Here is a 21,009-nt window from a genome sequence, read left to right on the forward strand (position 1 = left end):
TAATAAAATTTATTTATATATATTTATATATATTATTTTGGACAAAATTTTGTTTAAAATATTTAAGATAAGAATTATCATTTAAATTATAGTTAAATCAAATATTAATTTATGGAATTTTTCTGTTTAAGGTTTTAGTTATATTAAATTATAATGAGGTTATTTTATTAATTTTATATATTAAAAATAATTTTTTTAGAAAATATAGGATAGATTATTTTTTAAATAAAAACTCATAAAGAAGGTATTTTTCAAATTTACTTAATAAAACTAATGTTTTGGTACCATACGCCGGAAAAATAGATTGGAACTCATTCAGTTGAACCATTTGAACTATATCAGTTAAACTCGTCCGATTAAACCAGATGAACTAGATCAGTTGAACTATTTGTACTAGATCAGTTGAACCATTTGAACTAGATCAATTGAACCAATTTCAGTTGTACCATTTATTCTGCAACTATGGATTGATTTGGGGAGCAACACGATTCAATTACTACATTGTACTGACTACCATTGCAAATATCTAAACAACTATTTTCGTTTCGTTCACTTACTTTCTTCAATCGAGACCTAAAGATAGAGTGTAACAAACAAGGCACTTGTAAAAAAAAGAAGACGCTGCGACGGAGGAAAAGGCGACCGGTGAAATATATGAGTAGACCGGAGATGGTATCTCTAAAAAAGGAACGTTTCCAGAGAGGACGAAGTAAATATCGAGATATCGATTTAGATTTTGATCCAACAATATCGACGGAGGAAGACGCATCACCGGAGAATCGATGTCTGCCGAAATGGATGACCCGGCCAGAGATGGTTTTTCCAGAGTCGACAGAGCCAATTGAATTTATACACCAAAAAATGGTAAAAAAAAGAAACATGGTTTCCATCAACCAGAAAAAAGCGTCGCCAGAGGAAGAATAAGGCTATGTCTGGGATATCACTTGTAGAATTTGTTGCACATGAAAAAAATAATTTGTGTGTTTTGAATATGTATTTCTTGGATTTGTATGAACAATTCAACTAGTTTAACTTGGTTCAACTTATTGGATTAGATTAAAAACATGTATGTATTTGTTTCCGTGGTAATTTTTAATTTAATTAGTTGAACTAGTTCAAATGTCTTTTTTTTTTGTTTTCGTAGTAACATTTAATATAATTAATTCAACTAGTTCAACTAAGTAACGCTAAAATGTTAAAAAAATTTAAATTGATAATTTATTATACATGTAAAATTATATACGAATATCCCAAGCTATAAATAAATAATTTTAGATAAATGCAATAAAATTTAATATTTTCTAAAAAACAATGTTATTTTCATATAAAACACCCCTTCTAATATAAGGAACATTTAGTATATGATCACCTTATATGAAGTAAAATAGGTGAAAACCAAGTTTTTACCGATGTAATATTATGAAAACTTTGGAAATGCAAAATAATAGAGAAAAAGTGTGTGTTCAACTTATAATTAATTATTTACCGTCTAGTTCAACTGTAAATTATGAAAACTGTGGAAAGTTCAACTATGAATACGATGGTACAATGGTACAACTATGAGTATCTTCTGCCGCAAAAAGACAAAATACTTTTTAGTGGGGTCCACATGTTGAGTAAATACGAGCCACGTTCTATTCTGCCACCATTTTGGAAAAACTATTTTGGCGTACCATCTTTTATTCTGAGTACCACTCGACCATGTGCAATTACATCTCTCTCCTTAATGAATAACTGAAGGAGAATTTCAAAATAAAGAATAAATCATTGAGTAAAAAAAAAGAAAAACGGCCGTTACCAAAATCGCGATTTTCTCCGACTTCCGACGTGATTTTCTCCGACTTCGCCGCCGGCGACTTGAGCTCCGATTTTGCCGGCGATTTGAACTCTAATTTCACCGACGAGTTAGCTTCCGAGATCGCCGTAGCTTCCAAGCCGATAATCTGCTCCCAAAGTGAGCTTCCTCTTCAACGACAAAAGTAAATCCGATTTCGTTTTGATTTGTAGATTAATGTGAATTTCTTGTTGGAGTTAGTTGTTAATAACATAAAATTGTTGTATTGTTCATTCTGGGCTGTTGTATCGTTTTGAATTAGAGAGTTTAGTGAGTGTTCAATCGAAATTTACGATTTGTGAAAGCCAGAATTGACGAACTGGGACAAATGGTAAAACTGAGATATAATAGTATAAGCGGTACAAGTGTTTTATTGAGATACAATAGGACAGGTGGTACAAATGGTATTAGTGAGTTATAATATAGGTACAATTATGTCTAAATCTGAATGATTACGTAATTGTGTTTTTATAATTTATTTGTAATTACAGGAGACGATGAAGAACAAGCACACATTCATACAATTTGACAATGGGTATTACTCAGAAGAGCATGAGTGGATTTCAAACAATTCTTTAAGCGGTGTATTGTTGAGGACGTCAAAGGTAACATACTCTATGTTAGTAGAAAAGATATGCAAGAAGATTGGAATAGATGAAACCTCAAGGAAGGTGAAATTGAGTTATATTCTATGCACATCTCAGAGAGAGACATCTATTGTAGATGATGATGACTTTTTAGGTTATCTAACGGTAGTGAATGCTAAGGGAATTAGACCAGCTTTGAACGTGGAGGTAGTAAATAAAGAATCTGAGTGGGTGGAACAAATTTCAAGGGTAGAGAGAAGAAGTTCAGTTGGTGTTAATTATGAGGAGTTGAATGCATTTGATGTGGAGAATGGTGGAGTAGTGACGATTTTTAGAGGAGAAACTGCAGGAGGTAATTGTGTGAATGATGAACCGATTATTGAAGAGGCTAATAGTGTAGAAGAGGCTATTGAGAATGCGGATAGCCGGGTTTTTGAAGAGGCTATGGAGAATGTAGTTATTGAAGATAGGGAGCATGTGGATAGCCGGATGGATGTTGCTGAAGATAATGGTGTTGATGGTAGAATTGAGTATTATGAGCTTCCATGTGTTGGTGAAAGAAGTCAGAGTAGTGAGAAAAGTCAGAGTGTTACGGAATGGGAAGATGGAACGGGGATTGAATTGCACCAAGAATTTGTTTCTAAGGAGGCCGTGCAAGATTTGGTTAACAGAGCTGCAAATAAGTATTGTTTTGCGACCGCAACTATAGCGTCAGATCCACAGCGACTCATGTTACGATGTCGGCAATCTAAAACAACAGGTTGTCGATGGTATTTACGATGTGCAAAAGTAAAGAGTTCAGATTGTTTTAGTGTTAGAGTTCACAAGAAGATGCACACATGCAAGCGGTCTAATAAGAACTCAGGCAATTGTAAACATACCGACACACCACGATTAATCGCGTCTATTTTGCATGAGGATTATCCAGGTGAGTTTCAAACTCCACCATCTAAAAGCATAATGAGTATTGTTCGGGAAAGAATGGGTTTGCATTGCTCGTATGCTACCGCATGGAGAGGGAAAAGACAACACGTTAGTGATGTGCGTGGTAGTCCTGAAAAAAGCTACACCGACTTGTACTCTTATCTGCACGTATTAAAGGAGGTGAATCCCGGGACAATATCATATGTGGAAGTGGATGCACAACAAAAGTTCAAGTACTTATTCGTTGCTTTGGGTGCTTGCATTGAAGGGTTTAAAGTTATGAGGAAAGTTGTTATTGTGGATGCCACTTTTCTTAAGACCGTATACGGCGGTAAGCTAGTTTTCGCAACAGCCCAAGATCCTAATCATCACAATTATATCATTGCGTCTGCTGTAATTGATAGGGAGAACGATGCTACTTGGTCGTGGTTCTTTAACAAGCTGAAAACAGTTATACAAGATGAACCAGGTTTGGTTTTTGTGAGTGATAGACATCAGAACATCATCAAATCAACTATGCAAGTGTTTCCAAACGCGAGACATGGCCATTGTGTTTGACATTAGTCTCAAAACGTTAAAGTACGAGTGAAAACTGAGAAGGAAGAAGCGGCGGCTAACTTCATTGCATGCACACATGTTTATACTCAGTTTGAGTTCACAAGAGAGTATGCTCGATTTAGGAGAAGATTTCCTAATGTCGGTACGTATTTGGATCGATGGGCTCCTGTGGAAAATTGGGCTAGGTGCTATTTTGAAGGGGATAGGTATAACATAGACACGAGCAATGCGTGTGAATCATTGAACAGTACGTTTGAGCGTGCAAGGAAATACTTCCTTTTACCTTTGTTTGATGCGATAATTGAGAAAATTTCAGAATGGTTTAACAAACATAGGAAGGAGTCTGTTAAATATTCTGAAACAAGGGGTCTTGTGCCGGTTGTGGAGAACGAAATACACTCCTTATGCCCAATTGCGAAAACGATGCCGGTGACCGAGCTTAACAGCTTCGAACGTCAATACAGCGTCATTGGCGAAGGTGGTATGTCTTATTCTGTTGACTTGCTAAGGAAAACTTGTTCTTGCCGACGTTTTGATGTTGATAAGTACCCGTGTGTACATGCGATTGCCGCTGCCCGACACTTTGTGGGGACCGAATAGATATTAGATGGTCTCGAAATGGAAGACCTAACTTCGCATTATTACCATATGAATACGTAGATATTGGCATACTACAGAACCATTTATCCAGTCCCGCATTCATCAGTTTGGATTATTCCTGATGAGATAAGACAATTGATAGTCTTACCGCCAGATACCACAACTAAACCGGGGAGAAATCAAGAAACCTGGTTTCCATCAACAGGGGAACATCGTAGAAAGAGGACTAACAACAAGTTTCAGCCTGGGATTAATATCAACGCGTAGTTGCAGCCCGAGGAGTCCGACGCATAATTAAATGTGTATTTTGTGTTGTGTTGTTATGTCTGTACCGTGTACTTGTGCTGTCTGTACTATTGCTTCATGTATTATGTCTTCATTTTTAAGTACTTTGGAATTTTCTTAAGTATTGTGTTGTTATGTCTGTATCGTGTAATTGTGTCGTCTGAACTATTGCTTCATTTTTAAGTACTTTGGAATTTTGTTAAGTGTTATTATGTATGTACCTTGTACTTGTACCGTTGTACTAGTTCTTTCATGTTTATCTCTTACAATAAAACCCCTCCTATATATATAAGAAAGAAATATAATTTTAGTATTGTTTTTTTTTACTTAAATTTGCTTCAATTTAATTTAATTTAAATATTTTTATTATATCAAAAATATGAGTTTTTGTATGAAAAACTTATGGTTTTTGTATGAAAAATACACCTCTCTCTACTTTTAATTAAAACTATAATTATTTCTAATATATTAAATGAAAATTTTTAAGAAGCTGTATTTTTTATATATATTTTTACTATTTATGAGACAAATACAGTTTATTTATTTTATCTACTAAAATATGATATTATTAAAAAGGAGGTAATTTTTTAATTTTTCTCATAATTATAAAGAAAAAGTTTCATACTTGGAAATTTTTTTTATACATTATTCTAGAACATTTATTAATCACTTATACTAATTATCATACAATCTAAAAAACAATTGAACATATTATACTCATCAATTCAAAAAACACTTCTTACATTATATGGTATGCATTGTATCATGTTGGACCATCTTGATATAAACATGGCAAAACGCATATATTTGGAAAATTATATAACTAAAACATGATATCTTATTATTAAACATATTATATCATCTGTCCAACTAAAAGTTAATTCCCTTAATGAAGTCCAACTCTAAATACTAAAACTTTCACAAAGTACAAATAAATTGAGTACGGGACAACTGAATAACTTATGACATAACTATGGCTAATGCGCAGTATTTTGTCTGGGCCCGCATTCCACTTTTATTATCATAATAACTATTGTGTGTTCACACTATGCGTTCACACTATGTGTTCACACTATGTATTTCAATTTCAATTCAAAAAATCTTTCTCATCTCATTAAATTACAAACTTTTCTCTCTCTTTCTTTATTTCTTTCTTCTCCTTTCTTCTCTCGAAAAGTTTTCTTCTCTCCTTCTCTCTTCTCTGACGACGAACCTCCGCCGACGAACAACACAACGAACCTCCGCCGACGAACAACACGACGAACCTCCGCCGACGCCGAATCTTTCGCATCAGCCGCCTTGTCCAAGTTCATTGGTAAGTTTTGGGTTGGATAGAAAATAAATTAGGGTTTTGATTTTCCCCCAATTCCATTGAATTATGGGTTGCAAAGGAATTAGAGTTGCCGTTTATGATAATTTGATATCTAGGGGTTGGATTTTGGATTTTCTTAAAGATCTAGGGTTTGGATGTTAGGGTTTATATTTTGGAATTTATCCCCTTTTGATTTTCATGTGTTTGGCTATGTAGCAAATAATGCGGCTTAGTTATTGTCACCTTCTTCATCAGAGGAACGATCCGATGATCCTTCCAAGTACGATGGTGATTTTGGTGTTCCCCAAATCTGTTTTTGTGGTAAACAGCTTGAGCTTGTAGAACGTCTTATTGGCGATCAAAAGAAGACATTTCTCAAATGTCCGATGAGTGGTCAAGATGATAATTATCACGTAGACAAGGGTTGGGATGTTGTAGTTCACGAGCAGTGCTTTTGCATCGACAAACGATTTGGCGAGCACAGGGAATTGATCCAAACGCATTCAAATTTGGAGGTGATAGTAATCGTCTGCTGGTTTCCTCCTCAGTAAAGGATATCTCGGGACAATCAGTTTGACCCGTTTTTGGTTTCTTTGCGATCGGAGTGACAGTTCTTCTCTCATGCTGCTTTATCGCGCTAATAGAATCACGAAAAAGTTTTGAACCTCCCATAATCACTTTGACCATTTTCTTCGGCCCTTTAGGAATTACAAGGGCTGGGTCACGTTTCTGTTTCTTGCTCGGAGGTGAAGCTTCCTCTGATTCTAATGTTTCGTTCGCGGTCTGAGCCAATTCGATCGGTGTGATGTCAAATTCGGAAATTTCTCCTGACGCGTACTTCGCCGCTAACAATCTGCCCAAAGCTTTGCAGTCCTTGGTTGCATGACCATTCATCTTATGAATATCACAGTACGCATTCAGATCTTGGACCCATTTGTTACTCGGAAAAGCGCCGTTTTTGCCCTTAGGAGAGAAAGGTGGTTTGGACGGTGAAGCTTTAGGAGAGGACTTCGATGATTCTTTCTCAACGGAAAAAGTTCCTGCTGTAGGTTTTCAGGGCTCGGCGGGTTTTTTGGTGGTTACGGGTTGAGGCGCCTTTGGTGCAACATTTGAAGCACTGAACTTTTTGGCTAGAAAAGCTCGTTCTTCTTCTGCGTTTATCCAGTTCGTTGCTCAATGAAGTGCATCTTGAATCGTCTCAGGCCGGTTTACTGTCAAAGACTCGCGGAAGCGTGACTCATGCCAAAGACCATTTTTTAGCGCGAATTGAGCAGTTGAGTCAGATAAGCTAGGTATTTGAACCATGATCTCTTTGAACACAATAATATACGTCCGAAGTGGGTCATCTGCGGATTGAGAAAGATTCCAAAGATGGGCTTCAGTGATGTCACTCTTAATGAAGTATCCGTACTGCTTAATGAACGCAGTAGAGAGTTGCTTGAAATTGTCAATCGAGCCTTCTTCCAGTTGGGTAAACCAGGTGAGAGCGGGTCCTGACAAATTTTCCGAGAACAACTTGCAAAGCCCAGCATCTTCTTCGTATGGCTCTAGGGGGACCCGTCGAACGATGACTTGGAAGGAAGTCAAATGCTCATTCGGATCTCCTTTTCCATTATAAACGGGAAGCTTGAAATCTCGGAACTCACGGATACGCAACTTAGAGATCCTTGGGGTAAAAGGTGTTCTCCTCGTTGCCTCAATAACCTTTTCCACTTCGGGAGCCGAAGTAGTGGCCTGATGGACTTTTGCGTTCATGGCCCAGATTTGATCTTGAAGGCTTTGAAGCTCCGAATTGACTGCGCTTGGCTCTTGTCGAGGATCGGAGATTGGTAGTCTGATGGCAGGATCAAGTGGAACTAGCGTCCGAGCTATTGTCTCATTTGAAACTGCGGCAAATCCTGCTGGTGAAGACGAGGTGGTTGGATTCTGAGTCGATGTCGTCCCGACTTCAACCGAGGGCGGCGGAGTCTGCTGGTCAGAGGCTTCCTTTGAATTTTGGACACTCGGGCTGATGGTGCCCTGAAAATTGAGTCGCGTTCGAGCTCCAGTAGTCCGCGTGGTTCCTGCAGAAAGTGAATTGACTCGCTCCGCGTACGCGTTGTTGGCTGATCTGATTTTAGAATGGTTCGCCGCCAACCCTGCGAGCTGGCCGTTGCATTGCTCTTGGAAGGACACGAACTTGTCGGAGAGGGACGTCACGGCAAGCTGTTGTTGGTCAGTCTTATCGTGGTACCTTGTACAAGTGTAAACCAAGACAAGACTAGAACAGGAGCTGCATACCGTAGTACGGAAGGCTACGTACGTGTCACTTGGGGACAAGAAAGGCGGAACCAAGCCTAACGTACCCAAAGAGTTCACGCCGAGAGCAAGGTAGCAGATGGTCTTCACAGAAGAAGTCTCTGACAAGATCCAAATCCAAAGGGTCTTCGTCGGCAAGGTCTGAAACTTGACGGAAGAAGAGAAAGCAACATTGACGACACTATGAGGAGCAAACAAAATGATGGATACGAAGGAGAAAGATCTCAGGGGTGAATCTCCGATGAGCACATAATACGAGACGAGCAAGATCATTAGATATGGGTGACAAAAACAAAACAAAAATCTAGATCTAGCAACGCCGGCAAGAGCTGACCCCGTCGGAACATGACTCCTCGAAGGTTGTGCTAGAGAGAGAAATAGCTAGGGCGAACTTTTTTAAAAAAAATTGCGACTTTCAAATAGCTTTTCAAACATTTTAGATTAGATTTCTTTCGAATGAATATTGATTTCTTCATGATTAGTTTTAATGAAATTTTCTGTTTGGGCTTCTACAAATTTCTTCTTCGCTATTGTTTGATTTGGATCACAAATATACTTTCAACTATTTTAGATTAGATGAATATATATTTAATCACGATTGAATACTAATATCATGTGAACCAAAAACATCACGCTTATCTTCTTCCACCATGAAATAGATTGAATGCAGAAGGATTAAAATCGATAATAAATTTACATATATACATGAATAAACAAACGAGTTTTCTTCCTAGACCATATAGCTACATTTTTAACGACTAAGAACAGAATGCGATTTAATAAACAATGTAGCTAATGTGTTACAACCCGTAGCAAATTAGCTACATATTGCGAGACAAATTTTTCTGTAACAAATTTGTTACCAAATGTGTTTAAAATTTTGTTGCAAAGTTCCACAAAACAAAATTCGTCGCCGATTTTGTAAAAATAGTTGAATAGAATATCAATTAACGTTTTACGACTATTATCAACTAGTCAATTTGTAGCTATTAGCGACGATTGATGACAATAAAGGATATCAACAAAGTTGATTAGTATCAAAATTGTTGTTGTAATTTTTCACAAAAATAGGTTTCGCCACAAGCTTTTGTGACAAAATAAGATTATTACTATTGTTTAAACTTTGTAACAATTGTGTCGGTCGCAACTAGAAACGAAGTGGAGACTCACAATTTCTTTCGTAGCAATTATGACAACTTGTGACTGACCCTATCTCTGACCAAAGGCCACTCTTTCTGCGGTAGCAAATTGGTCACCAAAACCACTACTGTTGTGACAGTGTAATTGTAGCAAGTTGATTACAAGGCCACATCTTTTGTGGCAGTCTTATTCTAGCAAATTGATAGGTGTCTTGTCGATCTTCCACCAAGTTGTTGCTTAATTTTTGGCTTCCTTCTTTGCCTTCCACCTAAGCTGCGCAGGAAAAGCCCAAAGCCAATCCCAAAGCCAATCCCAGGGACAGTGAAGCTTCAGAGGGTCTTTCTGTCCAGGTGCTGGTAGTCCGCATCTTCACAGACATGTCTATTTCACCGAGCCTCTCTCCGAGACAGTGCCCAGATCGTTACGCTGCCTCATTCTTTCTTTGTTATATATTCATTCGAATCTTTGGCTTCGTTTTCTCTCTTCTTCATATCTAGCAAAAAATAAAAAATTCTTTCATATTCATTCTAAAATTTTGCATTTGAGTAAACCATCTCTTTTTTTCCTTTAATTCTATTCTATTATCTTCTTCTTTGTAACAAAAAATGTCTTCAAGCAATAATATATAAATCGTAAGAAAGTGGATATATAATCGTATTAATCCACGCACTAGACGTGTATCCGACGAATATGAAGCCGGGTTAAGTCAATTCATGGAATTTGCAAACTATCGATTATATGATGGGGGTCGAATATGGTGTCCATGTCGAAAATGTACAAATAGAGAACTTATTTCTATAGCTACCGTATCTAAACATTCGTATAATAGAGGGTTTCAACCCAACTTTTATGTTTGGACAGCTCACAATGAGGAGTTTGAGCATTGACACTATGGGTTCTGAAATTCACACTAGAGATTTGTAATAGAGATTACGAGAAAGGAGCGCTAGTTCTTCACAGAAACCTTGAGAGTTATATTGCTAAGAACGAATGGACTTTTTGTATTGATAATGACAAAGATTTTACAATGTGAAAGGAGATTACAAGTGTAAGAGTATGTGTGTGAATATAAACAGAATTGAATGAATCTTCCAAGTCGTCCTTGTTCCCTTATATAGGTCTACGCACGTGGTACCTCCGTCCGGGATCTGCGGAGATCGTCCTGGATATTCGGCAGGTCAGTTCCGAGATATCAGGTCCGCTCCGTGAATATCTCCTCATCAGTTCCTAGGTTGTTATTCGCTTATCTCCCTTCATCAGGTGACTGGGCTTATCTGGCCCAAGTACCCATTCGCGTATGTGAGCTCATTAGCTGCGTAGGTCCTCTACTTGGTGGGCTTGGTGGGCTTTTGTGGGTTGGCTTGGTATTTTTGCAGGTGGATTCCTGGAGGGAAATCCAGCTCCAACATTTGCCCCCCAGCCCATTGAGTGAGTAGGCGAACTCGATGAGCGGACATATAGGTCAGGTAAGATTGCGAAAATATTCTTGATGAGATGATAGATGTGATAAGATCAGTCGGTTTTGAGGATAAACTCAACAAAACGATTTGATTTCAGATTCCTTAACCGAAAGATTTCGAGGAGATACGCGAGATAAGTCGTTGCTGATGTGAACGACTGAGATGGAGCGTCTCTTCAGCGCACCGCATTTGACGGTCTAGATCAGGCGCGGAGAAGAGATCTCTGCAATCTCGAAAATCATGGTGATGACGGCTTTAAATAACTTCCCATCTCTCCACTTGACGTCACAACAACTCACACGACTGTCAAGGTAACTTCTCTCCTCCTTTATTATTTACTGTGTTTCGTTTTGTAAAGATAGAAAAATCTCGTCTTTTTTCTTTTGCTATCTCCTTCGTTTCTCTACTAGTACTCCCCTCTTTCTCGATCTGCCCTCTTTTGCTCTTTTCTTTCATCTCTCTCGTCCTTTTCTGTCGAAACCCAACGATGAGCGACTTCGAAGATTCCCAGAATAAAAGCAACCACAGTACAAAGACGTGTCATAACCCTAGGCGAAATGGGTCCAATTCGTCCGCCATCAACCAGAGCCGATTAGCCGAAGAAGAAAAAGGCTGCCAAGCAAGGAGGAGGCACGCCGATGACGAACAGCGACCTGGTCGACCTCCGGAGGAGATGCCAGGTTCCGGGGGGGCTAACTATGATACTCCCAAGGCCGCCGCTGCATCCTGAGAACGTGTCGGTCGGGTGGTGCTGCGCTTATGCTAATTTCTTCGATAAATGTGGCCTATTTTTCCCGATTCCGGCGTGTATCTTCGAGATGCTCTACTGTCTCGGCCTCGCCTTTCCCCAGATGTGCCCGAACTTCGTCCGCCATGTACTGGCGTTATTCACCTGGGCTCGGGATAATTCAGCTGCCATGACCTTCTTCAGCTCTGCCAGGTCAAGACCAATGCTAGGAGCGACCAGGGGACGTACTACATCAGTGGTCGTCCCGGATTCCTGGTCCTAGGTAGTTTGAAGGCTTGTCGAGACACCAATTGGCGATCCAAGTACTTCTTCTTCAGAGTAGATCGTCATTCAATCGACAGCTTTGATCCTGCGAGAATAACGAGGACCTGGTCTACCAACCTGGGTCAGATGGAGACCTGAGCCTCTTGAGTTTTTTTGTTGTTGTTTGTGTCGAATCCTTGATTGCTTTTGCTGAAAGTTAGTACTGAAACTAATGTTTTTTTTAATGGTTTGCAGCAAGGACCAAGGAAGTTACTCTCTCTAAGACGGAACTCGAGCTGTTAACCCTTCTCCGACGTGATTAGACTAACTGGGCCACTTTTAGCAGAGATCGCATCGTAGCTGCTCTTGCCGTAGTTCCAGCAGCTCCCGTAGCTCTAGCAGTTCATGCAATCGTCCTTCCTGCAGCACAGCTAGATCCGATCAAAGAGGTCCCGCGGATTGAACCGAGCCCCGAGGCTAATCTGCCCATAGGTACGAGTTCTGTTATTTTTTTTAAAATGTACGAGTTATCGAGACAGCTGCGCAATTCGAGCTGCTAACTAACACATGTTGTGCTTTGTCTGTTCAATTCCTCCTGACTCCAGCTCCACTTCAGAACTCCCGCTCATTAGAAGAATGAGGCGTCCAAGTCTTCGTGTTCAACGAGCCAACGTCGGGGCTCCTGCTCGTACTGGTGATCTGTCAGCCATGGTGTCCGCGGCTGAAACACTCTAGCCGTCTCCAACGCATCTGCCTCAGTGTCTCATCCCTCGTTTCTTAAGATCAATACCGGGACCTCTACTGCAGCAGGTCAGTCAGATAACAATCAGGTCGCTCATGTGTCTGGGCCATCTGCAGTTGTTCATTTTGATGGTGCACCGTCCTCTCCGAAGAGAGCTCGGACCCAGCCGGAGGTGCATCTGGCGGCTGAGTTTGTCGTGAGCGACCAGGGGGTCGCCTCCCTCAGAGAGGAGAAGATGGAACCTGCGGCTGCTATTCCGGAGGCAGATTCATCGCTTGGAGCAGAGGAGGGAGGAGCTCTCCAAAAAGGTGATGGACCTGACTTCGACTGCACAAGGTGCGAAGAAGGCGGTTCACGATGCTAAGGTTGAGCTGGCTACTGCGTATTCGAAGCTGCTGGCTGGGATCAAGGAGAAGTGGGTCGCCAAAAAGGAGTACACGGTGCTGGAGGGGCAAGCGGCCGAGGTGGAGTCGAACCTGGCTTTGATCGACCAGATCACAAAGGCTGCTATCGATCTGACCGTGGAGAAACCTCGGCTGCAAGCAGAGCTGGATGACCTAGAGGCGCGGTACAAATCGAAGGAGGTATCAGACTTTACTCTAAGCAAGTTGGATCTCCCGCAGGTTTTAGAGATTTCGGTGGTACGTCCGATGGACGTCGACGAGCAAGGGACGCCAATTGGCTTGGATGAGTTCGGGAGCAACAAAGACGCTTTTCCGGGAGGTCTCGCGGAGGGTTCTGGTACTGTCTTCGCTACGTCAGCCGGAGAATCGAGGGAGTGATCACTTTCGCTCCTTGTTTGTTTTAGGATTTTGTGTTTTGTTTCAGAATTAATGCCTGGAAGGCTTTTATCCTTTCGTTTTTTGCTTTTTGAACTTGGTGCCTGGGAAGGCTTTTATCCTTTGTTCGTTTAAGTACTTGGATGCCAAGGCTTTTATCCTTTTTAGCAAGTATTTTTTGGTTTTCCATTCGAGTGTTGACACTTCGTTAATTTTGGTGTATGATCACCTTGCTTTGTCCATGTTCCAGATAATAATTGGACTTGTTTCGAGTCCAAGTTATTTCGGATGTGATATGATATGTTCTTCGAAGGTTAAAGCTTTGAGTAAGTTTGAGTTGTTTTGTCTCGGGAACCTGTTGAAGTGAGGTCACACAAGGGACCTGCCAGATTTTGGGAGCTGGGCTTTTGGTATCGCCAAGTCGCGAATGAAACCTTCGTTTCTTCCTTGTTTACTATGTTATGTGTTGATAGCGAAAGAGTTAGATATGGTTGTAGTAGGTGAGCTCCGATGAAGCCAAAGTGATGTGTTTTTATAAGTCTAGTTCACTATCGACGTTTTAGAAGCGAGATCACAAAATGGATCCGCCAACATTCGGGTGTTGGGCTTTGGGTATCGTAAGATTACGAATGAGTTTTAAATCATAGTGTAAATGATTGTTTTGCGAAACATGATAATGAGTATCAAAATTTTCTTTTATTCTTCTCTCGAAATTGTTAAGTACAAAAAGAGGTAAAGCAAGCGACGATCTGGCGTTTGATCATCGAGCAGGTCCCTGCTCGATACCGAAGGGTGATTGAACTGTCAGGTGAGCAGCTGATCTTCGTTGATGGAAGATGTGATGTATGTTTTTCTTATTGAAGTTTCGTCTTTCAAATGGAAAGGTTGAGATGGTAATTGCGTTTGCGGAGGGAACTGCCTGCATACCTGGTTAGGGGATTAAGCCCTTTTGTAATTCGATTGAAGTGATGGCTGCGCTCTTGGGGGAGCTGCCTACGTACCCTGCCAAGGGATCAAGCCTTATCGTAGTTTGATTGTTTTTGAGTACCTATCCATGGTATTTCTTGAGATGCATGGCATTCCAAGGCCGTAACTCAGGTACTCCGTTGAAAACTTTTACGAGCTTATAGATGCCGTCACGTACCACCTCGGTGATTCGATAGGGACCTTCCCAGTTAGTTCCCAGTTTTCCAGCGTTTAGCTCTCTCGTGTTGCTGAACACTTTTCGTAAAACGAGCTCTCCTACTTCGAATCTCCGAATTTTGATATTGGAGTTATAGTAGCGGACGGCAGGTTGTTGATAGTTTTGAACTTGGATCATTGCGTGATCTCTGCGTTCATCGATGAAGTCTCTGTTGTCCTCTAACATTTGCGTGTTCCGGTGTTAGCAGGACTGGCGTCCTTCTCACGCTTGGTACTATGGTTTCGACAAGGATTACTGCTTCTAAACCATAGGCGAGAGAGAACGGTGTTTCTTGCGTTGATTTGCAAGGTGTAGTTCGGTAGGCCCAGAGAACTCTGTGGAGCATGTCGGATGACATTGATTTTTTGGAATCAAGTCTTTTCTTGATGTTGCTAAGTATAGCTTTGTTGGCGGCTTCTGCCTGTCCGTTACCTTGTGGGTAACAGGGGGGGTGGATGTGGTAAGGCGGATCTTCCACTTGTCGCAAAATGCTTTGATTTTTCCCGAGGTGAGGTTAGTCCGTTATCGGTGACGATCTCATAAGGTATGCCATGTCGGTATACGATATTTTCCAATAGGAAGACCTCGACTTGTTTCTCGGTTACCTGTTGGAAGGCTTTACCCTCAATCCATTTGGTAGAGTAGTCGGTGAGGACCAGCAGGTTTTTTAGTCTCTTCTTCCCACCGGAGGCTTCCATGGGACGTACGACATCCATGGACCACTTCATAAATGGGTAAGGAGAAGATATCGAGGACATTTCCTCGGGAGGTTGATGAAGAGTAGGTGCATGTCGTTGGCATTTATCGCACCTGAGTGAATGAGCTATGCAATCGGCTAGCATTATGCAGCGGAGGGTACGTCCACTATAGTGGCTACCACATTGCCCCTCGTGCATGCTTTTCATGAGGTCCTTTGTTTGTTGCCCGTAGGTACACACCATATAGGGACCTGCGACGCTGCGTTTCATAAGTCTCCCTTCCATGATGCAGTACCTTGCGCTCTGGGCTTTGAGTTTTCTGGTCTCCCACTTGTCGGGAGGTGTGATCCCTCGTTCGATGTAATCGATGATTGGGATTCTCCAGTCGTTGTACGGTTCAGGTTCGTACGAGGCAAGTTGTTCAGGGGTTCTGAGCTTGGCCTCTTCCTCCGCTGCACCTGCCTCTGCGGCTGCTGCGAGGGCTCTAGCCGCGGCGGTGGTGCTTCGGGTTACTCGCGTAAAGTTGCAAGTTGCCGAGGTTTCCATCCCAGCGTGTTTGACTGTTAGGTCGATGCTCGGGTGTTCTATTCCTTCGACCGGGATAATTCTTTTGACGAAAGGATCTAACGTGGAGGCGAGAGCTGCCAAGGCGTCTGTAGAGGTGTTTTCTCCTCTGGGGATCCTGGTCAGTTCGAATGATTCGAACTGTTGGGTCAAGGTTTTGACTAGTTCGAGGTACGCTTCCATGCGCTCGTCTTTAGCTTCATATTCCCCGTGGAACTGGCTGGTGACGAGTTGGGAGTCGCTATGGGCGTGTATATCGCGGATCCGCATTCCTTGAGCTAGCTTAATGCCATCAATGAGGGCTTCATACTCAGACTCGTTGTTTGATGCGTTGAATCCGAGTCGGAACGATTGTTCGATGACTTCCCCAGTGGGGGAGGTGAGTTGTATTCCTTCTCCAGATCCCTGTCGGTTGGAGGAGCCATCGACGTGGAGGAGCCATTTCTTATTGGAGTTGGTTCCATCCAGGTCCGCTAACGGGAGCTCAATTACAAAGTCGGCTAGGACTTGTGCTTTAAAGCTAGTTCTGGTGCGATATTCTATATCGTACTCACTTAGTTCTATGGCCCATTTTGCTAGTCGACTTGATTGAGTTGTACTGTGCAGAATAGTTCTGATTGGTTGAGACGTCATCACTACGATGGGATGTGATTGAAGATATTGTCTCAGTTTTCGAGCTGACATGACTACGGCCAGTGCTAGTTTTTCCATTGCTCGATAATGGGTTTCAGCGTCTATCAACGTTTTACTAACGTAATAGATCGGTTTCTGTCCTTCGTGATCTTCTCTCACCAGGATACCGCTTATCGCGGTTCAGGAGACTGCCGTGTACAGGTACAACGGTTCTCCTTCTTCGGGTTTTGCGAGAATGGGTGGTTCAGACAGGTATGCTTTCAATTGTTTGAAGGCTTGCTCGCAGTCCTCATTCCAATCGAACTTTTTATCCTTTCGGAGGAGCTGATAGAAAAAGACGCATTTATCGGTAGACCTGGAGGTGCGCGATAAATAACCTGTTGAGGGCGGCGATACGGCCGGTCCCGTGCCATTTTTGGCGATGGCATGTCGATGAAGGCTGCAATCTGCTTAGGATTGGCCTCGATGCCTCTTTGGGTTACTAGGTATCCGAGGAATTCTCCTGAGGGAACTCCGAAAGAGCATTTCTCTGGGTTTAGCTTCATCTCGAATTTGTTTAGGATTTTGAAGCATTCTCTTAATTGCGGGAGGTGGTCTTTTTCGTGAGCTGACTTGACCAGCATGTCGTCGATATAGAGCTCCATCGTTTTACCTAGTTGGTCAGCGAACATTCTGTTCACCAATCTTTGGTAAGTAGCTCCAGTGTTTTTTAAACCAAAGGGCATTACTTTATAACAGTCAGTAATAAAAGCTGTTTTTTCTTGGTCATCTGGGCGCATAAGTATTTGGTTGTACCCGGAGAATGCATCCATGAAGGACAATAGTTCGTGTCCCGCGGTGGCTTTGACCAGTCGGTCAATATGTGGTAGTGGGAAACTGTCTTTAGGACATGCCTTATTCAGGTCCATAAAGTCGATGCATACTCTCCACTTCCCGTTTTTGTTTTTAACGACGACCGGGTTGGCGAGCCAGTCAGGGTATTTTACTTCTCTTATCGATCCGATCTTGAGCAAACGATCGACCTCATCCTGCACAGCTTTAGCCCTTTCGGGACCTAGCTTGCGACGTTTCTGCTTTATAGGTCGGTAGGTCGGATCGACGTTGAGTTCGTGTGAGGTTACCTCGAGGCTTATTCCTTGGAGGTTCGCACTTGACCAGGCGAAGCTGTCTTTGTTTTCTTTGAGAAAGGTTATGAAATCCTCTCGTATCGCTGGGTCGAGGTCTTGACCTACCCCAACACATTGTTTGGGATCTGATTCGTCTATGTAGACCTGCGTTATCGATGATTTTTGAGGTCCGCATTGAGAAGGATCAGAGGATCTGACTGTTTTCATTTCCGCGAGTTTGTCTTCTATCATTAGTACTACGAGTTCAGCTTTTTTGATAAGCTCGTAGCTGCCCATATAGCATCTTCGGGAGCTGCGTTGGCTGCCGTATATGACTGCTATCCCCTTTTCCGAGGGGAATTTAATGCATTGGTGGTAGGTTGATGGGACGGCTTTCATGGCGTGTAGCCATGGTCTTCCCAGTATTGCGTTGAAAGGAGCTTTCTTGTCGACTACAAGAAAACCCGGTAAGTGGCGTTTTTCTGCCTTGCAGCTCGGAATCGAGGTGCCCCATTTTTTTGAAGGCGTCGTAAAAGAGTACGTCAACTGAGCTGCCTGTGTCGATCATTATACGAGAGAGTTTGTAGTTGCCTACATCGATTCGAATAACAATAGCGTCATCGTGAGGTTTATCGAGGTCGGTGGTTTCGCTTTCCCATAATGTGATCTTGTGGTCAGGTCCCATCATCAGGCTCTTGCCTTTTGTGTAGGAATCTGCCTTCCTCTGATGAGTTTTGATCGAATTGATTGAGTCGTTGCAGAGCTGAGACCCTCCCATGATGAAATCGATGCGTTTCGGGGAGAGGTGCTCAGTTGCGCTTCTGCAGAATTTTGAGAGGCGTAATGGAAACCTCATGTTTTTCTTATGCGGGGCGGAGGGAGGTGTGGTGACTGACCTTCCTGTCTTGCCACCTAGATCGAGTTCCGTAAAGACTAGGTCTATGCGTTCTCTCCTAGCGGGTGGGGGAGAGTCACCTCCCTCCAGTGTTCGTTCCCGTTTCTTTTGTTTGGGAGTTTGCTCCTCCTCCTGTTCGTCGGGAGGAGGGGTTTCAACTTTAGGGTTTGAACCTTTTTTAGTTTTGCCCCCAGCTGCGATTAATTTTTTTACGGCGCGACACTCCTCGGTGGAATGTCCTCTTTTGTTGTGGTACTTGCAATATTTTCCGAGGTCAAGTTCTGGACTCTCGTCCTCAGCTGCCTCTTCTATTGCGAATAAGGTATGCTGCCCTTGCGTTTGGTTTTCCTTTTTGAAGGGGGTTTTAATTGCAAGAGGAGCATTTTGCGTTTTAGATTCTTTGAACTTTAAGGCCAGCACAGCGAGCTCCTCTTCGCCTTTGGCGAAGTGGAGAGCTTTGTGAAGGGCATCGTCTAAAGAGATTGGTTGCCTAACAGTGAGTTCCTCACGGAATCTAGAGGAAAACCACAGACCGTTACGAAGGGCTGCTATGGCTACCTCCTCGTTTAGGTTCGCAATCTTCGATTTAATTGCTTTGAATTTTTCAACGTAAGATCGATGGGATTCGTTTTGAAGTAGAGTGAGACTCCAGAGATCGGCTTCAGACGTCCTTTGTTCGATAAGTACAGAATCCTGTTTTAAGAAAGCGACCTGCCAGTTGTTAGGAGGTGTGACGTCTATCGAGGCGAAGTCTAGACGAGTCTTTGGAGTAGGATCGGTCGGGGAGACGGTACCTGTCAAATCTATGGGAACTGGGCAGGAATCCTAGTTTCGCGGGGTGGGAACTTCCTTACCCGCGGTATCGCGCTCTACCTCATGTCCCAAGCGAGTGGAGTCGCATCTTTGCTGACCCACAATTGCGGCGAGGTTGCGATGCGCAATTTCTTGGTTTTTGGTTAAGTTGATCAAGTTCATGATCATTGCGCGGAGCTCAGCCAATTCGCTGGCAGGTCGCGGAGGGACCTGATTAGACGGGTTGACCGGGTTATCTCCATTTGGAGGTTGTATCGTGACGTTTTGTTCTCCGCCCCTTGTTTGCGGAGGGGGAGTGATTTGGTCAGATCCAGAAGAATTCGAGTTTTGGGAGATGTCCTCCGCATCAGCGTTATGGACAGCATCAACCCTGGTTCGGAGAGGGAGATCCGTTGGGAGGTGCCCGTCCGTAACGTCATCGTTTGGGATCTGAACTGGTAAGCCAGATCCCGATGAATTGGATGAATTGGGATCCATGATCGTTGGTCACAATTGATGTGTTAGTTACGGTGTTGGAATGATCTATTTCTGTCCCCACAGACGGCGCCAAATGTGGGTTCTGAAATCCACACTAGAGATTTGTAATTGAGATTATGAGAAAGGAGGGCTAGATCTTCACAGAAACCTTGAGAGTTATATTGCTAAGAACGAATGGACTTTTTGTATTGATAATGTGAAAGGAGATTACAAGTGTAAAAGTATGTGTGTGAATATAAGCAGAATTGAATGTGTCTTCCAAGTTGTCCTTGCTCCCTTATATAGGTCTACGCACGTGGTAGCTCCGTCCGGGATCTGCGGAGATCGTCCTGGATATTCGGCAGGTCAGTTCCGAGATATCAGGTCCGCTCCGCGAATATCTCCTCATCAGTTCCTAGGTTGTTATTCGCTTATCTCCCTTCATCAGGTGATTGGGTTTATCTGGCCCAAGTACCCATTCGCGTATGTGGGCTCATTAGTTGCGTAGGTCCTCTACTTGGTGGGCTTGGTGGGCTTTTGTGGGCTGGCTTGCTATTTTCGCAGGTGGATTCCTGGAGGGAAATCCAGCTCCAACAGACACCAATACTAAGATCAAGCCAAAGATAATACATTTCAAGCAGTTGAACCGGAATGAAATTTTCAAACTAGTTATATTAGAGATATTGTCTCAACGGGAGATATGTCAATACCACAATCAAGGTAAATTATTTATATATATATAATAAAATTGAATTTAAAATAATTAATTAAAAAGTCTTTCTATCAAAAAAATAAATATATATTGATATATCCCTATTTTTACTGATTTTATCTATGATTTAGGATTAGGATTTTGAGTCTTTATGTTATTTCTCGAGTCTTTTTAGTGTTATTTCAGGTATTCTATGCAGTGAGACAACAATGGAGATAAGAAGAAATTTTGGAGCAAAAGCTAAGGGAAATGAAGCTAAGGACGATTTTCAGTTCCAGATTCAGAGGAGTGTCGATCGACACACTCCTGGTGTCGATCGACACCAGTTTTGACCCAGCAAAGTCCATGACGCTTCCAAGTTTACAGAAGAGGAAATTTGCCCCTGAAGACTTCCCCATTTTCATTATTAGTCCGTGGACGTTTTATAGGGGTATTATAT

At 42.2% G+C, this 21,009-nt stretch overlaps 1 long non-coding RNA gene and 4 pseudogenes across 5 annotated transcripts; 3 read left to right on the forward strand and 2 right to left on the reverse strand.

Annotated features, from left to right (window-relative positions):
• Positions 1–2,331: 2,331 nt before the first annotated feature.
• On the forward strand, positions 2,332–4,503 carry AT1G37170 (annotated as a pseudogene; the record flags this gene model as incomplete). Its single annotated transcript has 1 exon — positions 2,332–4,503.
• Positions 4,504–7,092: 2,589 nt separating this feature from the next.
• On the reverse strand, positions 7,093–8,327 carry AT1G37180 (annotated as a pseudogene; the record flags this gene model as incomplete). Its single annotated transcript has 1 exon — positions 7,093–8,327.
• Positions 8,328–9,528: 1,201 nt separating this feature from the next.
• On the forward strand, positions 9,529–10,193 carry AT1G07017. Its single transcript, NR_139185.1, has 2 exons — positions 9,529–9,639; positions 9,892–10,193. It is a non-coding gene; the product is annotated as an other RNA (long non-coding RNA).
• A 952-nt stretch (positions 10,194–11,145) lies between these two features.
• On the forward strand, positions 11,146–13,645 carry AT1G37190 (annotated as a pseudogene; the record flags this gene model as incomplete). Its single annotated transcript has 1 exon — positions 11,146–13,645.
• Positions 13,646–14,561: 916 nt separating this feature from the next.
• On the reverse strand, positions 14,562–19,879 carry AT1G37200 (annotated as a pseudogene; the record flags this gene model as incomplete). Its single annotated transcript has 1 exon — positions 14,562–19,879.
• Between the last annotated feature and the right edge of the window lie 1,130 nt (positions 19,880–21,009).

The sequence above is a fragment of the Arabidopsis thaliana genome (assembly GCF_000001735.4).
Source record: "Arabidopsis thaliana chromosome 1 sequence".
NCBI classification, from domain to species: domain Eukaryota; kingdom Viridiplantae; phylum Streptophyta; class Magnoliopsida; order Brassicales; family Brassicaceae; genus Arabidopsis; species Arabidopsis thaliana.